This window comes from Stomoxys calcitrans, chromosome 3 (genome assembly GCF_963082655.1).
Source record: "Stomoxys calcitrans chromosome 3, idStoCalc2.1, whole genome shotgun sequence".
Taxonomy (NCBI): domain Eukaryota; kingdom Metazoa; phylum Arthropoda; class Insecta; order Diptera; family Muscidae; genus Stomoxys; species Stomoxys calcitrans.
Genome location: NC_081554.1, coordinates 197,333,006 through 197,357,014, shown reverse-complemented (window position 1 = coordinate 197,357,014; position 24,009 = coordinate 197,333,006). Strand labels below are relative to the sequence as shown.

Below are 24,009 nucleotides of genomic sequence, written 5' to 3'. Positions count from 1 at the left end.
GTTGGACCAGGCCCACAAATTTTCGAACCAAATATGATCCCTTTCTGATTATATTTAGATATAGGTGCCATATATATCGATCTCCCGATTTGAAGTCTCAAGCCAATGCGAACCTCATTTATTGCCTGAATTCGCTGAAACTTGGAACAGTGAGTTGCACTAGTCCTCCTGATATTCGAACTAAATAAGATCCATGTCAGAACATATTTAGGTATAGCTGCCATGTTGACCGATCCTCGAACTAAATAAGATCTATGTCAGAACATATTTAGGTATAGCTGCCATGTTGACCGATCTCCTTATGTAGGGTCTTAAGTCGATAAAACCCGCTTCGCTGAAACTTGGAATAATGAGTTGAACTAGGGTTGCCAATATATGAAGTGAATATGGTCACGAACGGATCATGATTTTATATAGTTGCATATAGACCGATCTTCGGATTTAGGGTCTTGAGCCCATAGAAGACACTTTTTTTATCCAACTTTGCTCGATATTATAACCGAATATGATTCATATGCGACCATATTTTAATAAAGCTGTCATATAGACTACCGATTAAGGGTCTTAAGCTAATTAAAGCCTCTTAAAATCTGACTTCCCTAAAATGTAGAACAGTGATTTGGATTATGTTGGTTGTTCGAACCAGAGATGGTCCACATCAGACCATATTTCGATATAGCTGTCATATAGACCGATCTACAGACTCAGGGTCAGGGTATTTATTTTCCGATTTCGATGCAATTTGGAGTAGGGAGTTGAATTGTGCCACCCGATATTCGAACGGTGTATGGTAAACATCAGAACGAATTTGGGTATATGTAGAAACCGTTATCCCAACCAAGTATGGTCCACATCAGATCTTAAATGGCTTTAGCTGTCCATATAGTCCAATGTGCTGATTTAGGGTATTATGCCCCTAAAAGCCATTTATTAACCGATTTCCCTGACCGTTTGGGTATCTAAACCAAACATGGTGCAGATCGGTCTATATTTGAATAATAATGTGGTTATGGTAGAGTTATAATAAAACAAGTTAAACAAGTAAAAGCGTGCTAAGTTCGGCCGGGACGAATCTTTGGAACCCACCATCATGGATTCTGCTAAAAATGTATGCAAACTAAGTTGTAAGGGCTCAAGAAGTCAAGTCGGGAGATCGGTTTATATGGGAGCTATATCAGGTTATACACCGATTTAAACACTGCACTGTTGTTGGAAGTCATAACACAACACTATGTACAAAATTTCAACCAAATCAGACGAAATTTGTGGCTTTCAAGGGCTCAGGATGTCAAAACGGTAGATCAGTATATATGGGAGCTATATCAGCTTCTTGACCGTATACAAAATTTCAGCGAAATCGGATGCGGCTTCCAGGGGCTCAAGAAGTCTAATCAGGAGTTCGGATTATATGGGAGCTATATCCAAATCTGAACAGATATGGCCCATTTGCAATCCCCAGCGACCTACATCAATATTAAGTATCTGTGCAAAATTTCAAGCTGCTAGCTTTACGCGTTCGACCGCTATCATGATTTCGATAGACGGACGGGCGGACAGACATGGCTAGATCGGATCAGAATGTCGCCACGATCCAGAATATAAATACTTTATGGGGTTGCAGATCAATATTTCGAGGTGTTACAACCGGAATGACTAGGTTTGTATAGCCCCATCTTATGGTGGTGGGTATCCAAAGCACAGCACGGTCGAATTTAATGAGTTGTTACTTCTTTTTTTGTCTGTTTTTTAATATTTTTCTTAATAAAGTAAAAACTACAAATAAAAAATTTAATAAGAAGCAGCAAACAAAAAAGTATTAATACCATGACCTTTCTTTTATTAAAGGTCAGCCTTTGTAAATGGTTTTCTTTGACTTCCCCCCGGGCATTGCAATCAAAGAATCTTTTAAAATAATTTCCTAGATTCTTTTCGCCAGTGTTTCCACAAAGTGATAGTGGCACTTGCACACATATACGAATGTGAGCACAAGTGTTCTTTTTTTTCCAGTATGTCAGTATGTTGCGACTCACACAGATTGAATTTTAATTGAACTTTCCGGATAATCTCAGCTCATGCTGGATGCACTCTGCATTTTGTCCTCTTCAGCCATGCTGGGAAGTTGTAGGACCAGCCTTTGGGTCCCTTTCTTTATCGGTTGTCGTCATATGTCATCAAAGGGACAGCACTGCGAACTGCATAAACCACTCTTCAGGGATTTTTAAGTGTATACATTTAAAAAAAAACACAAAGATGTACACTTACACCCAGCACTGCATAAATATTCAAAGTTGTGTGATGAAGTGTTTGCAACCACAATACGAGGGATAACTGTGATGGTTTGGTAAAATAGCCTAAGTCAAGTTTTGATGGTGAAGGTTATTGAATTAGGGAGAGAAAAAGGGAGACTTACAGTTGACAACATTAAATGGATAAAGTTACCATATAGATTTCCAATTCTTTTCAAGATCACATATACAAAAAAATTCAAAGAAGGGTAAATTACCTATTTATTGACATTACCTCAGTTTTCAAAGGGTCCTTTTAATTGCAACACTTCATTCATAATCCAGTTAATTCACTTCTCATTTTGGAAATATTTGTTACAACTTTTATGTCCCATGCCATTCACATCAAATATAGAGCAGACTTCTTGACCACTTACCACCTTATTTCTCAACCGATCAGCAACGACTCCACAAAATGCTGTTATGCCATGTAACCAGTTGCCCAAGCATGTGTGCTATGGACACCATAGATACTTCCTTGTCCTCGTTGATGATGATGATAATGACCAGACGTTGATGGTTGCAATGTGATGTTGCCTCTAACTGATGAGAGCTATGGTTGGCCGTCAATTTCATCATTGACTTTTGTGTTTTCATCTTGTGGCAATACAATGCCAAGTAAGTAACCATTTTGGAGTCGAGTGATTTTATCAACAGATTATGGAAGGTAAAACTACGAGTATACATATATGTATACTGGTGCAGGTATGTGTCTACGCGATGTGTCCATGTGTAAGAGCTTTACAATTTTCAAAACGTTTAAAAAGTTGGCCACAAGTAAAACACATACACAGTTGCACACTACGATACGGGAATGTCTGTATACATGGCCATATCCTTACACAGTGAATTTATCCTCTTAGTTGTCAGTGCACTGCTTTTTCTTGTTACCCCTTCTTATTTTCTTTCCCTGGTAAGCTTTTTACCTACATTTATTTATTTTTTATTTGATTTAATTTTATATTGCTGCTGCTGATGCCAATACCATTGATGCTGGGAGCTGCCGCTGCCGCTAGTTGTCCTTAGGGGTGGGTGCCGGTGTGCGTGTGGCAGCAAATGTCGGATTTACTTTTTAAAATGTAATTTGCATATGTCGCATATTGCAAGAGTGTGTGAGTGCAGCTTGTAGTTGTTTGTGTGTATGTATGTGCTTGGGGGTGGATGCATGCTAAAGTTAAGCTGCCAATGCTGGTCATGCACAAACATAACCTTTTTGTTGTTACTGCTGTAAGGCAATCTCATGGTGATCCTCCAAACCCCTTCATCAATATGTTGCACGAGCACTGCGAGCAGCTGCTGTCGTTGTCCATGTCCGTGTCGTACATGCACCACCGGAAGCGGATACGAACATTTGTCTATAACAGCTTGTTATAGACAAATGTTACATGCACATGCACTTATTAATGCCAGAGAGTGTGGTTGTGTGTGTGTGTGCAAGGACTTTATATATGCACATCCGTTCACACACACTCGCACCCATATAGACATGTTAAAACATGTAATATGCAATAAAGTTAGCACTGGACAGGTGTTTATTGAGCATTTGTATGTGCAGACATGATTTCTAATAGAAAATAATAGTGATTTGAAAAATCACTCACGTCTCTCTCATAGCTTTGCAGAGCACAGCATAGGACAGCAATGCGAAGTGGACAGCAAGCAAATGAAATAAAAATGCAAATGCAAAAAACATAATGCAAGGTGTGATTTTCAATCTCTTGGCATTTTAATTAATTGAAGTATTATTGATTTCAAAGTAGCATGGCTTGGTGTCCAAAGCACAGGACAACTATGCTACAAATGCTTGAGCTTAAAGCAATTAAGTGTAGTCGATTTAAGCTAAAATTGAAAGTGATTTAGGGGAACAAAGTAAAAGCAGGTTAGATCAAGCCGGACCCAATTATGGATATTCTCCCAGATGGATGGTATTTTTCAAGTTCTATGGATGATTTTTCAAAAATATTATAAAATAGAGTCAATAAAGTAAAAAGGAGTTTAGTTCGGCCGGCCCGATCTTTGGATACTGACCCCCTCGGGTATATATGTAAACCACCTTTCGTCAAAATCCAGTGAAAATGCATAATTCATGTCCCCAAAGCCGCTTTATCGAAATAGGGTCCGATTTGGACCAAATACTAATAAGTACAAGTCATTGTTCAATTGTGTATAACAAAATATTGGTCTTTTTAGTAGCTATATCTAAAAATAATCCGATCTGAACCATATACGACACGGAAGTCGAAAAGCCTAACATAAGTCACTGTGTCAAATTTCAGTGAAATCGAATTAAAAATACGCTTTTATGGGACCAAGACTTTAAATCGAGATATCGGTCTATATGGCAGCTATATCCAAATCTGGACCGATTTGGACCAAGTTGCAAAAGAATATCGAAAGGCTTAACTTAACTCACTGTCCCAATTTTGTTTTATGGACCCAAAAACCTTAAAAGATCGCTCTATATGACAGTTATATCCAAATCTGAACCGATCTAGGCCAAATTGAAGAAGAATATAGAAAGGCCTAATACAACTCACTGTCCCAAATTTCAGCAAAATCGAATAATAAATTTGGCTTTTATTGGCCTAAAACCCTAAATCGGGGATCGGTCTATATGGCGGCTTTATCTGAATCTGGACCGCTCTGGACAAAAACATAGTACGATCTCAGCTATAATCAGCTCGAATGTCAAATTTGCGTAATAATTGCGCACTCCTTTTGCGCCAAACTAGTTTAATCAGGAGGTCGGTAAGTATGGCATCTATGTCCATATATAGATCGACTAGCAAACCCCCGATCAGCTTCGCTACCCCCGATGTGACACCCAATGTCAAGGTGCAATTTTATTTCAAAATTGAGAACTCTAGCTCAATCTGCAAATGAAGTACAATTTTGTACGTTTCAGTACCTTAATGTAAAAATTTACACCAAAAAATCTTTCAGTCGGCCTATATATTCCATCAAGGGGTAACTCTGAACCAGATTTGAGAGCTGTAGCTCAATCTATAAAGAAATGACCATTTTGTACGTTGTAGTGCCTTAATGTGCGAACTTCAAGCTTTTTTTTCTAATCGCCCGGTTTGTACTCTTAATATATCCCAATGTATCCCAAATTTCAGAGCTCTAGTTCAGCCCGTAAAGAAAGTACTATTGTAGATTGTACGTTTTAGTACATAAATGTACGAACAAAAAATCTCTTAGTCGCTTGATATATTCTGTGAAGGTGTACCTGTATCCCAATTTGGACAGCTTAAGCTCAATCTATTTGTACGTTTTTGTACTAAAATGAACGATTTTCAAAAAATTCTTCTAGTCGCCCATTATATACTGACAAGGTGTACCTGTATCCAAAATTTCAGAGTTCCATCTAAGTACATTTTCTTTCACTTCTGTTACTATTACAATATATCTTATCTGATACAGCTAATGGTATTTCGGTCAAGTCTATGATAATTTTAACCAAACTCTTAATTCGAGCTGTCTCGGATCGCTGTAGAAAAAGATAAGCTATTTCGAACAAATTTTGGTACCAAAATGTACGAATTTCAAAAAACCTTTCAGTTACCCTTAATATTTTTCCTAGTTGGGCCTATATGCCAAATTTCAGAGATCTAGCTCAATCCGTAAAGAAAGTTCCAAATGGTACCAATTTTTCTCTCGTTTATGGAACTATTTTTCAAATGTTTCTCTTCACTCCCATTTTAACACAACAGGCCAAATTCCAAAATTCTAGCTCTTCCCGTTCGCCCCGTCCACAGTACCTAAATGTCCAAAATCTCATTTATCCTCCTAATTTAAGTTGCCATAGTGTACCTTAGCTCCAAATTCAAAGATTTAGCTCAATTTACAAAAATAGTACTACTAAACGAACTATTTCTCCCACTTCTTGGCATAGGCGGAGCGTGAGGGTCACGCTCACTAGGGAACTGGAGACTATTCTAGATATCCGATATCCATTGACTTACAGATTAAATGGGAGGCAGCCACTGCGGCTATGAGACTAAAGCAGATGGGAGAATGGATTGAGGATGAGAGCAGCTCTTACCATTGCACCGGAACTTTGGTGGGGGGCATGCGATACCAGACATGAACCAACTTAGGGAAGAGGTATGGAAAACAATTAACGAATTTGTAAATAGCACGGAATTCCTAAATTAAAATTTTCTTTTTCGAGGTTACTATTTAATTTTTAGAGCGCACAACAAGCCGATTTCTGGCTTAGGTGTAAGTTCATAGTGGCATATTCGCACCCTCTTTTCAACCTAACCTAACCCAAGAGTTTGACTTGCTTGGCATGTGGTCTCAACAAAACGGTGCGAGAGGCGAGTTTGGTGAACATTTTATTCACATTCGGGACCGGTCAATTTGCCGCCTAGATCTCGCGATTTAACGCCTTTAGACTATTTTTTGTGGGGCTATGTTAAAGCCATGTCTATACAGACAATGCCGCTTCAATTGAGGCATTAAAAGACAACACTGAAGCATTTATTCGTGAGATACCGGCCGAAATGTTGGAAAGAGTATGAGAGAAATAATATTCAAACATTAAATTATATGGACCGTACTATCGATACAAATAAAAATTTCATGCATTTTTCTGGATTTTATGTGGCACAGGGTATTATAACTTTGTGAATTAGTTTGCAACGCTTAGAAGGAGAAGAGCTAGACCCATTGATAAGTATACGAATCCTGATTCGATTTAGTTACGTCCGTCTGTCTGTCCATGTATTCTTGTGATCATGTACAGGTCGCATTTATTGTCCGATTGTCATCAAATTTTCTCATATGTGTGCAAAATTTCGTCAAAATCGGTTCAGATTTAGATATAGCTCCCACATATATCTTTTATACGATATGGGCTATTAAGGCTGTAGACGCCACAATTTTTGTCCGATCTTTAAAAAAATTGGCACGGGGTGTTTTATTCAACGTTCTCAAATGTGTGCAAAATTTCGTCAAAATCGGTTCAGATTTAGATACAGCTCCCATATATATCCTTCATCCGATATGGCCTTTTAAGGCTGTGGAAGCCACAATTTTTGTCCGATCTTTAAAAAATTTGACACGGGGTGTTTTATTCAACGTCCTCATATGTGAGCAAAATTTCATAAAAATCGATTCAGATTTAAATAAAGCTCCCATATATCTTTCATCCGATATGGGCTTTTAAGGCTATGGCAACCACAATTTTGGTCCGATATTTACCAATTTTGGCACGGGATGCTTTATTTGACGTCTGCATATGTGTGCGTAATTTCATAAAAATCGGTTCAGATTTAGATATACCTCCCATATATATTCAACCGATTTGGACTTTAAAGGCTGTAGTAGGCACAATTTGGCCCGATTTTATATAAAGATTTTTTATAAAGTCCCAATGCGAGTGCAAAATTTCGTATAAGTCAGTCTAGATTAAGACATAGCTCCTTTTGTCGGATATGTCCTTTTAAGGCTGTAGAAGCCAATATTTTAGTCCGATCCTAACAAGATGTAGTACGAGATGTTTTATTTAACGTCTTAATACGTGTGCAAAATTTCATAAAATTCGGTTTAGATTTAGATATAGGTCCCCTTGAAAATCTTACAAGTTTCTATTTGATATTTCAATTGGTATGGAAACCTGATCGTCTGACTAGATTTTGAGATAAGTTCTACATATAAAAAGTACAGCAGGTGGTGTAGGGTATTATATAGTCGGTTCCGCCCGACTTTTGCCTTTCCTTACTGTTTTCTTTTTGAAAAAATTTCCTATAGCTCCTAAAAATGCACCCTTTACAATAAGAATTTAAATGTGGAATATTTTTGTAAGCAGGGATTTTGCAATAGAATTTTGAATATTTTTTCCAGGATTTTTCGACTTGAAACTCGACTCTGCTCAGTGCGGCCTTTAAAGATCAAAATCTTTTATTAAAATTTATTAATTTAAAGAAAATAATTTTGCTACCTGCCCTTACAGTCTCCCTCAATGTGCTCTCCATTGTTCAAGTTAAAGTCTGTCTTCTTCGGATGATGGTGTCTCCCTTCAGTTCCATTTTAATGAAAGCTACACATTTCACCTGGACCAACATCACAATGATACTTTGCCTCCAGTAGTTTGTAAACAATTTGTGCTTGAGTTTTCTAATTTCTTCTTCTTGTTCTCCTTTTTGGTTAATGCATATTTTGACTGACTACTCGAAGAAAGTTACCATGGAAAGTATGTACATTTCGCTGCGAGGACTTTCAAGTAGCTTTGACGAAAGGCAGTGCGGGAGGTAGAAAAGAAAAACTTTTGTAATTACATATAATAATAATCTAGGCTATGCATAAATCGGACAAAAAGAACATGTAATTGTTTTCTCATTTTTCTTTCGTCTTTTGTTTTGTGTGTTGGTGGACAGTATAAAAGTTTTCAAGTACAACTAATGCAATAATGTCCTTCACTGTTGTCAAAGTTTGTGGTAAAAAAAAAACTAAATATAAATTTAAATACTAAAATGTTGTACTGTGACAAGCTTAAAATTTTGTTTTCCAAAAAAATATAAAATCAACAATGATGATTAATAATACATTAGATAATGTCGATCCCTTCAAGTTGTTTTATCTCATATTTTTGTACTCATTGCCCATTGGATTAGAATGGTTATTTGGTGAAAAAAATAACTGTTTGTCAGAAGTGGGATTTGAACCCACGCCTACAGAGTAGACTGCGACCTGAACGCAGCGCCTTAGACCACTCGGCCATCCTGACATGCTGGCGTCGGTGTTAAATGGGGTACATAAACATTTCAAGTATATTCTAATCAAGATTTCCAATTCAATTTTCAATGCATTGTGTCTGGCCGCAACTTAACATGGACTTTGTTTCACAAGGGCTTTATGCTTTGCATAAGTGACAATCAGTATTTGATGGACCGAATGAGTTGTAAACACATTTTTTTTAAAAAGAAGCTCATGCTCATGAATACTTAGCAACTAGCAATGTACAAGTACGAATGTATGTATGATGGTATGTAGTGCATACTATGTACTCAAAAGACTCATACCCCTTTCGTACCCAGTTGTATCAGATGTGAGATGTGAACATTTATTATACCCTCCACCCAAGGATGGGGGGTATATTCATTAAGTCATTCCGTTTGCAACACATCGAAATATCTATTTCCGACCCTACAAAGACGATTTACCGATGACCGTGTGTCTGTCCATCTGTCCGTCCGTCTGTTTCGCTGTTTAAGTTACTGAACCGATCTGCCGATATAAACCTATTTGCTGATAAAGGGGCTAAAGCCCATAAAAGCTGCATTTATTATCATTGCGTCCATTTTAGATTTTCACTGAAATTTGAAACAGTGAGTTGTTTAAAGCCTCCCGACATTCGATTCACATATGGTTCTATTGAGACAGAATATGTACGCAATGGAATTTAAATGTGTGTGCTTTATTTAAATTCAGTATACAGAGTGATATGGAAAATGAAAATTATTTTTTCAATACACAACAATTAATACTAAGGTAACTTAATCAAATTAATTATGTTGAACTAAAGTAGAATAACATAAAGTATTTTCAACATGCCTCCTCAACATTATTAATTTAACAATTAAGTTTAATGCCCATATTATTAGAACAATAAATATGTTTTGGTTTCGGTACTGGTTTTGTTAGAACATCCGCCAACATATCTTGTGTAGGCAAGTACCGCAGCTCAACAACTCCATTTTGTATTGTGTCCTTAATATAATGATACTTGTAGTGGATATGTTTTGTTCGAGAATGATGAGAACCGAACTCTGCCATTTTTTGCGCACTTTGAGAATCAGTATGTATTTTTATTGGTTTGCCATTGAATAATCCAAGTTCTTCAAGTATGTAACTTAAATATGAGGCTTCTTTAGCTGATTCAGTCAAAGCTATATATTCCGCTTCAGCACTAGAATGTGCAACCACCTTTTGTTTTTTGGATTCCCAGGTGACCGCTCCACCTGCTAGGAGAAAACAGAACCCAGTTTGAGATTTCCTATCATTGATATCTTGAGCCCAATTGGCGTCACAGAATCCCATGAGAGGTGCCGAATTCTTTTTATATATTATTGCTGCATTCCTTGTTGTACTCAAGTACATTATTACTTGCAAAGCAGCATTATAATGTTGTTTCCGGGGGTCTTTTGAAAATTGCGATAATATGTTAACTGCACATGCAATATCTGGTCTACTATGCAATGCTACGTACAATAAATAACCAATTAATTCTTGATAGACTTTTTCATCCACTTTTTCCCTTTCTTCTTCATTGTTTGGGTCCTTTTCTAGTTTCACATTTGCAGACATAGGAATTTTCACAGGTTTGCAGTTTTCTAGCCCGTATTTCTTTACTAACTGCTTTATATATCCTGACTGCGAAATCGATACTTCATTTGGCTTTACATTTACTTCAAGACCAATACAATGTTGTGGTACGCCTAAGTCTTGAATATCAAATTTAGATTGCAGTGTCTTCACAAATTTTTTGGTCATCATTTGGTTATTACTTGCGATTACTATATCGTCTACATATAGTGCAACAATCACAGTTTTGGCGTGTTGCTGGCAAATTGCGCTCAACTTCGACAATTTTGAACAAAGAATCTGAGTTTCGGCGGAAATATCGGTCCCCCAAACCCCAAGCTTCCCGACATTCGACTCAAATATGGTTCGGATCGGAATATTGATCTCAGACCCAACAAAGTATAAATTCTTGTTTGTCGGTTTGGATTGTAAATTTGCTATATCGGTCCATAATTTGATATCGCTGCCATTTAAACCGATAATAGATCTTGACCTCTTAAGCCTCTAGAGGGCGCAATTCTTATCCGGTTTGGCTGAAATTTTGCACCAGGTATTTTATTGTACCCACCACCGAAGGATGGGAGTATATTCATTTTGCCATTCCGTTTGCAACACATCGAAATATCCATTTCCGACCCTATAAAGTATATATATTCTTGATCAGCATAAAAATCTAAGACGATCTAGCCACGTCCGTCCGTCTGTCTGTTGAGATTACGCTACAGTCTTTAAAAATAGAGCTATTCAGCTGAAACTTTGCACAGATTATTTTTTTGTCCATAAGCTGGTTAAGTTCGAAGATGGGCAATATAGCACCCATATAGACAGATAAGCTGATTTAGGGTCTTAGGACCATAAAAGCCATATTTATTATCCGATTTTGCTGAAACTTGGAACAGTGAGTTGTGATAGACCTCTCGACATCTTTATGCAATTTGGCCCAGATCAGTCCAGATTTGGATCTTACTGTCATATGGACCGATCTCTCGATTTAAGGCTTTGGGCCCATAAAAGATGCATTTATTTTCCGATGTCGCCGAAATCTGGGATAGTGTGTTGTGTCAATTTGGCCCAAATCGGTCCAGAGTTGGATATAGCTGCCATATAGACCGATCTCTCGAATTAAGATTTGGGACCCATAAAAGGCGCATTTATTGTCCGATGTCGCTGAAATTTGGGACAATGAGTTAAGTTAAGACTCTCGACATATTTCTGCAATTTGGTCAGATCGATCAAGATTTGGATATAGCTGCCATATAGACCGATCTCTCGATTTAAAGTTTTGGGCCCATAAAAGTTGCACTTATAGTCCGATGTCGCCGAGATTTGGGACAGTGATTTGTGTTGGGCACTTTGACTTTTTCCTCAATTTGGCGTATACGGGTCCAGATTTGGATATAGCTGTCATATAGACCGATCTCTCGATTTAAGGTATTGAGCCCATAAAAGGCGCATTTATAATCCGATTTCACTGAAATTTGACACAGTGACTTATGTTAGACTTTTCGACATCCGTATCGTATATGGTTCAGATCGGTTAGTTTTTAGATAAATCTACTAAAAAATCCATGTTTTGTTACACAATTGAACAAGACTTGTACTTATTAGTAGTAGGTCCAAGTCGGAACATATTTCTATATAACTGCTATGGGGCATAAGGTATGCATTTGTAACCGGATTTTGACGAAAAGTGGTTTACATATATACCCGAGGTGGTGGGTCTCCAAAGTTCGCCCCGGCCGAATTTAACGCCTTTTTACTTTCAACAATTGTGTCAAGTATGGTTCAAATCGGTTATTAACCTGTTATAGCTCCCATATAAACCAATGTCGGATATTGACTTCTAGAGATATTATTGCCAAATCTGTTGCACAATCTGAAGCGATTTAAAGTCTCGATCCCATTTGGGTCTAAGGGGCTCAAGAACACAAGTTCAGAAATAGCTAAGATTTTGACAGACTTGCGTACAACATAAAATCGACACGTTCAGCCAATATCCAAGAAGGGTGAGGCGAACAACCCTGCAAATCACCGGTCAATTGCGATAAGCTCAGTTCTCACCAAGGTTATTAAGAGCATGGTGAACACCATTGCAGGGATGGAAAAGTCAGTACTTTAGTACATTTTTCAGTACTTTTTGCACCCGAAGAATACCGTAGTACCCCCGCGGCCGATTTAGTACCTTTTGATGCACTAAGAAGTTTTTTTTAAGTATTCGAATGTTTCGAGCTTTTATTTTTTTGAATATTTGATTTCCGTTTTTGGATTACTATCAATGTACAATCAAAAATTCGAATAAACAAAAATTTAAATCTGTTCACCCATAGGTGATGTATATTTCGTCTTCGGTTAGGGTTATATGTATATATAAGGGGTTGTTGTACAGTGTAATCACTAATCGGTAAGGCAGTATTTTTCCAGAGATAAAATGTTCATTTCTGCACTCAAATATTTTTGGAACTATTGTGCAAAACAAAAAGTACTCTTTCGGTACAAAAAGTGCCTTTTTAGTACTATATACAATTTTGCATTTTCCATCTCTGCCATCTTGTGAGACATTTAATACAATGGCCTTCTTAGCGACCGCATTCATAGTTGTAGTTATATTAGAAGTTTTGCCCAAAACATGGGTCTAAAATCAAAGTTGAGTTTGATTCACTCTCATATACAAATTGACCCACCCCAATGTTCACATCTTGTGAGGTCTAGCACAACATTTTACCTTCGGTGTAGTCAAGATGACATAGTTCATTTTAGTTAAGACAACTTAATCACCCCATTATTCCCAAGTTATGCCATGGTTTTCTCCTACATCCCTAAAACTATGCAATTTGTATGCTTCACAAAAATGCTTTTATCAGCTTGAAGTCTAAAGGCAGAACTGATTTTTTTTTCTTGCCAAGTGATTGAAATACAACATTGAACGTTGTATCCTACAATGTTGATGGATTTTTATGTGTTTATCCATGAGATAATAGTTTAACGCCCCGTATGGTGTTTCTGAAGTACACGCCATTATGTGCAACATGAAGGAAGTTAAATTTTTTTACATTTTTCCGTTTTGGTGGTAACACACTTCATTTTATAGGTAGTGTACAATAGATTATTTGCTTAAGGCAAACTTAAAAAAAAAAGAATATTTCAAACGCCTTGTAAGAGCATAGTATGCGACAGCTGCAAACATTGTGGTAACGTAGTATACTTTTAGGCATTTGGTTTTGGCATATGGTGTTGCCTACAGTTTTGGCGTGTTGCTGGCAAATTGCACTCAACTTCGACAATTTTGAACAAAGAATCTGAGTTTCGGCGGAATATCGATTTGTAAAATGAGTATGGTAATATTTAACAAAAGTATACCTTTAGGCTGAAACAAATTGCAAATTGTTTATAACGAAAATATTTTAGCAAAATCTGCGAAAAATTCTAAACTAGCTGTACAAACAATTTTTTTAGGATCGTTCGATGCCAAAGGGCCTTTGACTTTTAATTTTTAAGAATATATAAAACTCAGCTTAAAAATATCAAAAAAAAATGTATCATCGATGTGATGTTTGCTTGTATGCCCTCATACCAATGTTAACCTATCTTTGTTATTTTTGTTGTTTTTCTTGGAACCGCTTTTCTGTCGTTGTTGTTGTTCTATTGTGGTTTTGGTTTTTCATATTCTGAGACAAAGAGCTGCAGATATTTGGAAGGCGTCTGCCGTTTCCACTGGGCAAAAACTAATTGGTTTTCAACTATTTTTTCTATATGCCAAACATGTTTGGGGTTTATTTTATAGCATTCTTTTAGGTTACACGAGCTTCATGTTCATTGTGCACATAAATATCAGACAACAACACCGACCGTTGGCGACGCTTGCAACAAACTACGATTTGTTTTTGTTGATTCATATGATGTGCGCAGATAGGTGTTTGGTTTTAATAAAACTTTGTGGTTTTTCTGTGGGGTGCCGATGATTTGTAGTTATTTTTATTCTTGTGGCGCAGCAGTAGGCATTGACGCATAATTTAATTAACTATCCGGCCATTGGAATTTGATATGAAATGTGCACTGTGTGTTTGCATAAATGAGTTGGGCCAGTTGAAAATGTCATGCAAGGATGGCAAATACTTTTAGGCAGGAGAAACCACACAAATGTGTAGCATACTTTAAGGATTGTCATAAAATACAATCAATTTAATTTAACAGTAATTTTCTGGGGGCCACCATGGCATAGAGGTTAGCATGTCCGTCTATGACGCCGATCGCCTGGGTTCAAATCCCGGCGCGAAGGGTGGTTATCCCCTTACTAATGCTGGCCTCATTTGTAAGGTATCTGCCATGCTAAAACTTCTCTACCAAATGCTGTCGCTATGCGGCACGCCCTTCGAACTCGGCGTAAAAAAGGAGCTTAAACAGTAATCGGACTGTACTCATTGATATCAGAGAAGTATCCCCTGTTCCTAAATGGAATGTTCCTGGGAAAATTTAGTATTTAGTAAACATTTTTGATTTATGGCTTCCAATTATTTCTAAGCTCATATTTGTTCTTAGAAACGAAAATGTTCCGTCTTTGGATGACATAAATAAAGACATCTGACTCATTTCCCGTCTGGAGTAGAAAAAATATTATTGCAGCCTCGTTTATTTGGCAAATATGAGTGTTGTTTATTCGTCGTCTGCATAACTTGCTTGTTTCCCAATGCAAATTTTCTATTCCATAATTAGTATGAGACTCTCAGATGCTGCAGTTTGGGCCAAGTAAGTCTCAGTTTGCATTAGTTTACTCTACTTTTTAGGCGAATATGTTGTAAAATTTATAGTCCTCTTAGGATTTGCACAATTTTCCAGTAATATTTTGATATCTTACACAAGGAAAAATAAACATTCCTTCATGCAAACATACACACATACAGGCTTAGAGAGGAAATTTCTCCAAAACACTTGTGCACATGGCTTTTGATTGCGATTATCTATGTATGTATGTATGTGAACGTTTCAATGTATATCTGCAGTTACCAAATATGTCTGCATCTGCATCTCATTCTTATGTGTGCTTCACTATGTGGCACTTGTAAAAGAATTCGGATCCTATGTCTTGTAGCACCAGATTACACTTACGATTAGAGTTACAGCATCTTTAAGTGCGACAAGTGAGACCAAGTTACAAGCCAACTTGAAAATATACATATCTATGTACATTCATACATACTTAAGTAGTTATTACAGTTGTTTGAGTTTCCTTTTGCCATAGTTCATTTCATCAAGAACAAATTGGCTACACAGAAAATAATAATTCTATAAATTTTGATATTTATTCGACAAAATATTTGTTGACCATAAAAATATTTTATGAAAAATATTAGGTTTGAGAGAAGTATAAGAATATCGGAATAATAGTGTGTTTTCATAGACACTTTCTATAATTTTTACAATTTTTGTTGATATTTCAATAGTATGTAGCATATAAATCAGTGGTTTTCTAGGAACTCTGTCGAAAGCAGCTTTTCCTTTCGCTGAGTTTGAGGTGTACAATAGTTGTAAGGTTGTATATGTTGTCTACTATGCTGTATTTTGCTCTAAATTCTTCGACCCAACTTAAAAGTCTTGTGTCTAGTATTCCCATAAATAGTTTTGGCATAGTATTAACATAAACGATATTCCCCTGTTGTTCCCAAAATGATTTACGTCGGCTTTTTTGAAAATTGGAAAAATCATACTACGAGTATCTGCAAAATATCGATCTGCGATCATGCCTGTCTGTAAGATTTTATTGAATGTTGCTGCTAATTTTTTACGAAAGTTTTTGGTTTGGTTTTTACCAGAGGCCTTATACAAACTTATATACACAGAGAAAAATCGGGAGAAATTTTCAAAAAATAAAGACATTTATCAATGTTATGTTTTCAACATTACTAGTTTACCATGTTGAATGCAACAAGACTTAATACAATATCCGTATTCTTGTGCTCATAGAGTTAAGAATTTTGCATAACCTCTTGATATGTGTATGTCTTTACTTTATGAGATGTTCAACAATGCATCCATCCATTTTTGTTTGTCATCGTTTTGCTTTAGATTATTGTTATGATACCAATGAGAATTTCATATATGTACATATATGTTAAATACAAACTACGAGGTTAGGGATACACAGTTTTATTAAGAAGTTTATTTATTTGTCTATGGAATTCATTCTCTTGCAGACTTATGGCTGTATTACATTTAAAACAGTATATACAATTACTCTACACTCTCTATACTATGAGCATCAAAAGTGAGTAAACACCAAATAAAATTTAGTTTATTGTAAGATTGCGGTAAGAATGTTGGAGATATACATTATTAAGATTTTTACTTAGGAAATAATGTATTTGTAATACTTTTGCAAAATTTTAAAAATTGCTACGTTCTATGCAGTGTTGCCTGTTTTGGTAGGTTCTTACCAAAAATGGTAGAATTTTTTTTCTATTGGTAGGTTGGTAGACTGACCCCAAATTATGGTAGGTTTTCCTACAAATATCATGTTTATTATTGAAAAAAAAAAAACACGTTGGGATAACCCCAAATTATTTAACTTTATGTCGTTTCTGTGTATTTATTCGTTAAAAGTGCAAAATAAAAAAAAATTTTTAAATTAAAGTACCACTCTGGCCTAGAACTTCAAGGTTTTATCTAGAACATCTAACATAGTAATTAAGAGTGTGAGCGTTTAGTGAATTTAGATCTTCCAAATATACAGCTCTAAAAAATATGTAAAATTATTTCTTATGTATGTCGGGGATTTAATTAACCTCCTAGTTCAGCTAAATTGAATAAAATATGGACCTTTTAAGAGCCCATAATGTTACATCGGATCATTATGGCAACCAAATCAAATTATTCTCCAATCTGAACCACACTCGGCACGGACGTCGATGGGTCTAATAATGTTACAAGAAGTCTCACTGAAATTTCAGAGGATATGTGCGCAAGTTCTAATATTGACTGTAACTGGTACGAGTGTCAATGGATCTGTTCCGAATTTCTTAAGTTCTGGGTAAAAATGGAGCTTTTGTGCGATCAATGTCTTCAATCCAAAGATCGGGCTATATAAATATGATCAGATCTGATCTATACTTGGATTTTGAGGCGTACCATATAACTCATTGTTACGGCGAAAACGGGTGAAAATCCGCATTAAAGAGTTCAAGACCTTAAATCGGTAGATCGCTTTATCCAAATTCAGCACTTTTGTTCATCGAAATCTGAGCAACAATACGACTTTTATGAACTTAAGAATTCTTAACGAGAGATCAGTATTTATGGGTGCTATATCAAAATATAGGCCATCTTTTAACTATGCCCGTTATTTTTATAGTCTGTAGAGTTATTTCATGAATATTGGTTTGTAGAATATTTGGTAGGATTTGTCTTAGAAGGTCCATTTTAGAACAAAATTTCAAAAAAATTTGGTATTTTGATAAAATTTTTATGTAATGTTAACTTTAGAGAAAATTTTGTTAATTTTTTTTTGGGAATATTTCTCCACTCCATAGTTCTGAGATGTTAAAAACTTTCAACAAGTACCTCGTTTCTTTCGACTTTTAAGTCATACAAATTTCTTATTGAGCATGTTACTAATGCCTTCTTCTTCTACTCCTTTGATGTGTATGAGTGACCAGAGATAAGAAATGACAACACTGGATTGTTACAAGGATCTTTTGATAAAGGATAATTGTATACAAATAGCAATGGAGTTGATTGACTATTCCATTGTTTCATATAAAATTGTAAATGCAGTCCATAATTGAAGTTATTGATTGAGAAATTTATTCATTAATGTGTAATAATTGAGGCTTCATTAAAAGTAAATTATGTATATGATGGATTTTAAATACCCAAAATATGGTTATCTATCATCAGATACATTGAGGCGAATAAAGGCTATTACAAATATGCCAGGTTGTTAATAGAACCAGTAAAAAGACCGAGCCGAACTTTGGATACCCACCACCTCGGGTATATATGTAAACCACTTTTCGTCATAATCCGGTGAAAAATGCATAATTTATGCCTCCATAGCAGCCATATCAAAATATGGTCTGAAATTTTGGCGACATCGGACAATAAATGCGCCTTTTATGGCTCCAAAAACTTTAAATCGAGATCTGGACCGATCTGGGACAAATTGCAGAAAGATATCAAAGGGTCTAAGAAAGAGAGATATCCCAGAAAGATATCCCATAACCTTAAATCGAGAGATCGGTCTATGAGGCAACTATATCCAAATTTGGACCTATCTGGGCCAAATAAGGATGTCGAAGGGCCCTAACACAACTCACTGCCCCAAATTTTAGCAAAGTCGGATAATAAATGTTGCTTTTATGGGCTTTAGGTCGATCGGCGGACCGCTCTATATGGGGGCAGTATCAAGTTATAGTTCGATATAACCCATCTTCAAACTTAACCTGTCTATAAACAAAAAATGAATCTCTGCTAACTTTCAACTCATCATTTCTATTTTTAAAGACTGTAGTGTGATTTCAACAGACAGACGGACGGACTTGGCTAGATCGTCTTAGATTTTTAAGCTGATCAAGAATACATATTTATAGGGTCGAAAATGGATATTTCGATGTGTTGCAAACGGAGTGACAAAATGAATATACCCCCATCATTCGGTGGTGGGTGTAAAAAGTCAGAAAAGAAAGATAATGGGTTTTTCATTAAGCAGCACTTATTAATAAGAAACAATTTTCTCTTTGTTCCTTAATGGGATATTTACGGTATTTTTTAATTATTTGCTGAAAAATATCGCCAAAGAGGAATTGACAATAGTTTATCTTTAATTGGTAATGAGAAACATATTGCTTCATCACCATATGCGTAGTTTGCCACCTTAATTTCTATTTTTATCTTGGAACTGAATTGAAATCTATTGTCGTAATCGGTGATTAGCTCTGTTCGTTTTTTTTTTTTTGTATTTTCTATTCTATACAGTTTGGCTAACTTATTCTATTTCTAGCACTGTGTATGCTTACCATACCGCACCCCATGTTCGCTCTTTCCCACATTGTACAATGGCTGTAATCGTTCAACGTTTGGTTGGGCGATTTGTTCTGCTATTCTAATGGTGATGGTGTTCGTTGTTTAATGTTCTTATCAATTCGCAAAGCTCTGTGACGGCTCGCTGCCGCATTGCTGTATTGTGTGTGAGTTTCATATGGTTTGTTTGGTTGTGATGGGGAGGGAGATGTGAGGAGGCCCACAGGTATTTATAAGCTTTTGTTTTGTACCGCAAACTCGCCAAGGTAGTATAGTAGGCAGCACATAAAGTTTACAAACATAAGGTTGCGGGTTCAAATCCCACTAAAGCATCCCTCAAAAATTTGTAAAAAAATGTTTAAACGCGTTATGCATTCATACATACAGTGGGAAGCAAAACCGATCAAAAATAGACCAAAATCAATTGAGTTTTTTAGTTTAATGCTCCTCCAGTTATCACGTTAATGATAACAATTACTAAAAATTTAAACAAAAACAAAGTCCCCGCAAAAAATAGAGCAAATGAAATTGCCACATGCACTTTTTTGCTAATTTTGATAAATTATTTTATTTTATTCCTTATTCATAAACCATTATTTTTTTAAGGAGAAGTTAACACACTGAAAACATTTTCGTCCTTATTCTAAAGATTCGAGCCAAAAATTAGCAAACTTAATTTAAAGATGATAATTTTTCCAACTTTTTAGGGAAACATTCCTTTTGGTGAAAAATATTTTCCTTTATATTAAGGATTTTGTATTTTAAATGGTAGGTTAAGAAATCCTTCCCTTTGAGGTCTTGTTATTAAAGACAAAAATATATAATCAGGATTAAAATATAGTTGAAAGTGGGGAAATTGGCCTTGGGATAAGACATCAGTGAACCGTAGTTATAGGCACAAAATAGCTTTACAAATCGAGCGTATTATAAAAGAATTTTTCAAAAAACTATAATTATGGAGTCACCTGTGAAGTAAAATAAGAATCCAAACTTGAAGCGGATGGTCATATAGGTTAGTAAATAGGAAATTAGATTTAAAGATAGCATCTTTATTTGAAAGTTTTGGTTTATTGCTAAAATCCTACGAATAAAGAAAAATTTTAAATTTTGGGCCCAACGTTTTTTCATTGCATGTGTTGACATGTCTAATATCAATTGCGGAGTTACAGATTTGGAAATAGCCCACACATAAACCGGACCTCCGATTTGACGGCCAAAAACGGTCTATAAACAGATATAGCCCCCATATAAACCCATCCCCGGATTTGACTTCTTGAGACCTTAGGAGTCTCAAATTTCATCCGATATGGCTGACATTTGGAGGAAAGACCGTCCTAAGTTATGACTTTCAACATCCATGCCAAGTATAATCCGAAACGGTCTATAAACAGATATAGCCCTCTTATAAACCCATCCCCGGATTTTACTTCTTCAGCCCTTAGAAGCCTAAATTTTCACCTGACTTGGCCCAAGACCCAATTTTATGACTTACAACATCAGTGTTAAGTTTTATTCGATTCGGTCTTGAGATCAAAATAGTTCAAATACAATCTCAGTTAATAAGGGCATATTTTGGCGGAATCTATGGTGGTGGGTATCCAAGATTCAGCCCGGCCGAACTAAGCACGCTTTTTCTGCTTAAAATAAAATTCGCAATTTTTATGCCCTCCACCATAGGATGGAGGTATACGAAATTCGTCATTCCGTTTTGAATCCATCGAAATATTGATCGGAGACCCAAATCTTAGTCGATTTAGCCATGTCTGTCCGTTTGTCCGTTCGTCTGTCTGTCGAAAGCACTCTAACTTTCTTATTAGTGCAGGTCAGTTGGGATTGTGGAAATGGAACAAATCGGTGTTTCATCATGTTTTGGTTTAGCTGATATATAACCGATATCGAATCTTGACTTTTTAAGCCACTAGAGGGCGCAATTAGCATCCAATTTGGCTGAAATTTTGCATGAAGTGTTTTATTTTGACTTTCACCAACTCTGCCACGTATGGTACAAATCGGTTCATAACCTGATATAGTTCCCTCATAAACCGATTTCGGATCTTGATTTCTTGAGCCAATAGAGTTTGCAATTATTATCCAAGTATGGTCAAAATCGGTTCATAACCTGATTTAGCTCCCATATAAACCGATTTCGGATCTTGACTTCTTGAGACGCTAGAGGGCGCAATTATTATCCGATTTGGGTGAATTTTTGCATGAAGTGTTTCGTTCTATATACTAATAACTGTGCTAATTATGGTTCAAAACGGCTCATAACCCGATATAGCTCCCATATAATCCGGTCTTGGATCTTTACTTAGTGAGCCTCAAGAAGGCGCAATTATTATCCGATTTGCCTGAAATTTTGCAGTAAGTTATTCTAACTTCTAACAACTGGGTCAAGTATGGTTCGGTTTATAACCTGATGTAGCTCCCATATAATCCGGTCTCGAATCTTTACTTTGCGAGCTACTAAAAGGGCAATTATTGCCCGATTTGGATGAAATCTTGCATGAAGTGTTTTATTTTGACTTTCAACAAATGTTATACCGACCTCCTTCTTACTTCCTTTCAGTAATAGGCCCATAGGATTTTCGCCTTCCTACCGACCGTTTCACTGTTTTCAATACCACTTCTCTAAGTTGGTTCATGTCTGCTATTGTGTCTCCACCTAAGTACCGGTATTTGTTGGACGCGAAAGCCGGGCAATGACAAAGGAAATGCTCCAACATCTCATCATTTTCCCCGTTTTTACACATGCTATCACATGCCGCACCGATTTTACATAAGTGAGCTCGTAGTCCTATGTGTCCCGTTATGATGCCAATAGCTATACTGGCCTCCTTCTTACCTCCTTTCAGTAATAGGCTCGTCTACTCATGATCTGGATCCCTCATAGGATTTTCGCCGTCCTACCAGCCTTCACTGTTTTCAATACCACTCCCCTAAGTTGGTTCGTGTGTGGTATTGTGTTTCCACCTAAGTGCCGGTATCTGTTAGACGCTAAAGCCTTGCAATGACAAAGGAAATTCTCCAACGTCTCCTAATATTCCCCGCATGCCCTACACATGCTATCACGTGCCGCACCGATTTTACATACATAAGTGATAATGCCAATAGCTATACCGACCTCATTCTTACTTCCTTTCAGTAATAGGCTCGTCTACTCACGATCTGGATCCCCCCAAAGGATTTTCGCCGTCCTACCGAACATTTCGCAGTTCCACAAAGTTGCATGCGCATTCGTCGCCCACTCCCTTAACTCGGACTACGTCGACCCGAAAGGCTTCGGGTTAACCAAGTTTATTGACGGCAGTCCTCTGGCCTTCATCGCCAAATAGTCTGTCCTTTCATTTCCCCTTACTCCGTTATGGCCCGGCACCCAAACGATCCCCAGAGAAGGCGTTAATTTCTTTTCACACTCCAAGGCTGTTCGTGACCTTACCGTCCTGGATGTTTTTGCTCTTATGGCAATTTTACTGTCGGTAAAGATGTTCACTCTCAACGTTAGTACCACACCACCTCACGCATTCCGTGATCGCCCGGATCCGGACCGTATTATGGTCAGGCAGTCTAAAATAGATCTCAGTCCCTGGATTCTCAATGTAAACCCCCGGGCCCACTCTGTCCTCTAGCTTTGATCCATCCGTTTAACATGATCTTCCAGATGGCAATACTAGGGTTCCGTCAATCCAAGGCTGTGCCGATGGCAGCAGTGCCTCGCACTCGACTTCATGGTTCATTTCAGGTATCCGATCGGAAACCTCTTCCCTTCCTTCCAGGTTTCCTATCGTCGCTTTGATTATAACGTATGAGCTGCTCCCATCCTCAATCCATTCTCCCACCTCCTTAAGTCTCATAGCCGCAGTGGCTGCCTAACACTTCATCTGTATGTCAGTGCCCTAGCAGGCGTCCTCATCGCTCCGCCTATGCCAAGACTTTGTATGAAGTATTTTTTTATGAGTTCCAACAACTTTGCCAAGTAGGATCTTAATTAGTTCATCACTTGATGTGGCGGTTCATATTGAAATCAAATGCTATCCGTTCTCAAATAGCATAATTTTGACTAGTTTTTTTCGATTTTCTCCCACTGTGGAGATGGGAAGCACGGTGCCATCAACTATTATATTACATATATGTTAACAGAATATAGTGACTTCCGGAAATACCTATGTTTCGCTTGGAACAATAATCTAGGTGATGTTGGGGAACGAGAGGAACTGAGAGGCGACGATGAGAAATGTCGAACAAGTACTGGGCAGGAAGAGGATTGACCTGGGCGAAGCGGAGTAGAGCAGGAATGCGTATAATCACCAGATATGGGGTCGATCTTGAAGTAATTTTAAACCGGTTCCGAGTTGAAATTAATCCCCCGAATTGATACAGGGAGGAAGGGAGAGAGCGAGGGAGG

The 24,009-nt window shown here is 37.0% G+C and overlaps 1 non-coding gene across 1 annotated transcript; it reads right to left on the bottom strand.

Annotated features, from left to right (window-relative positions):
* Positions 1–8,935: 8,935 nt before the first annotated feature.
* On the bottom strand, positions 8,936–9,018 carry Trnal-cag (transfer RNA leucine (anticodon CAG)). The gene has a single exon. It is a non-coding gene; the product is annotated as a tRNA-Leu (tRNA).
* Between the last annotated feature and the right edge of the window lie 14,991 nt (positions 9,019–24,009).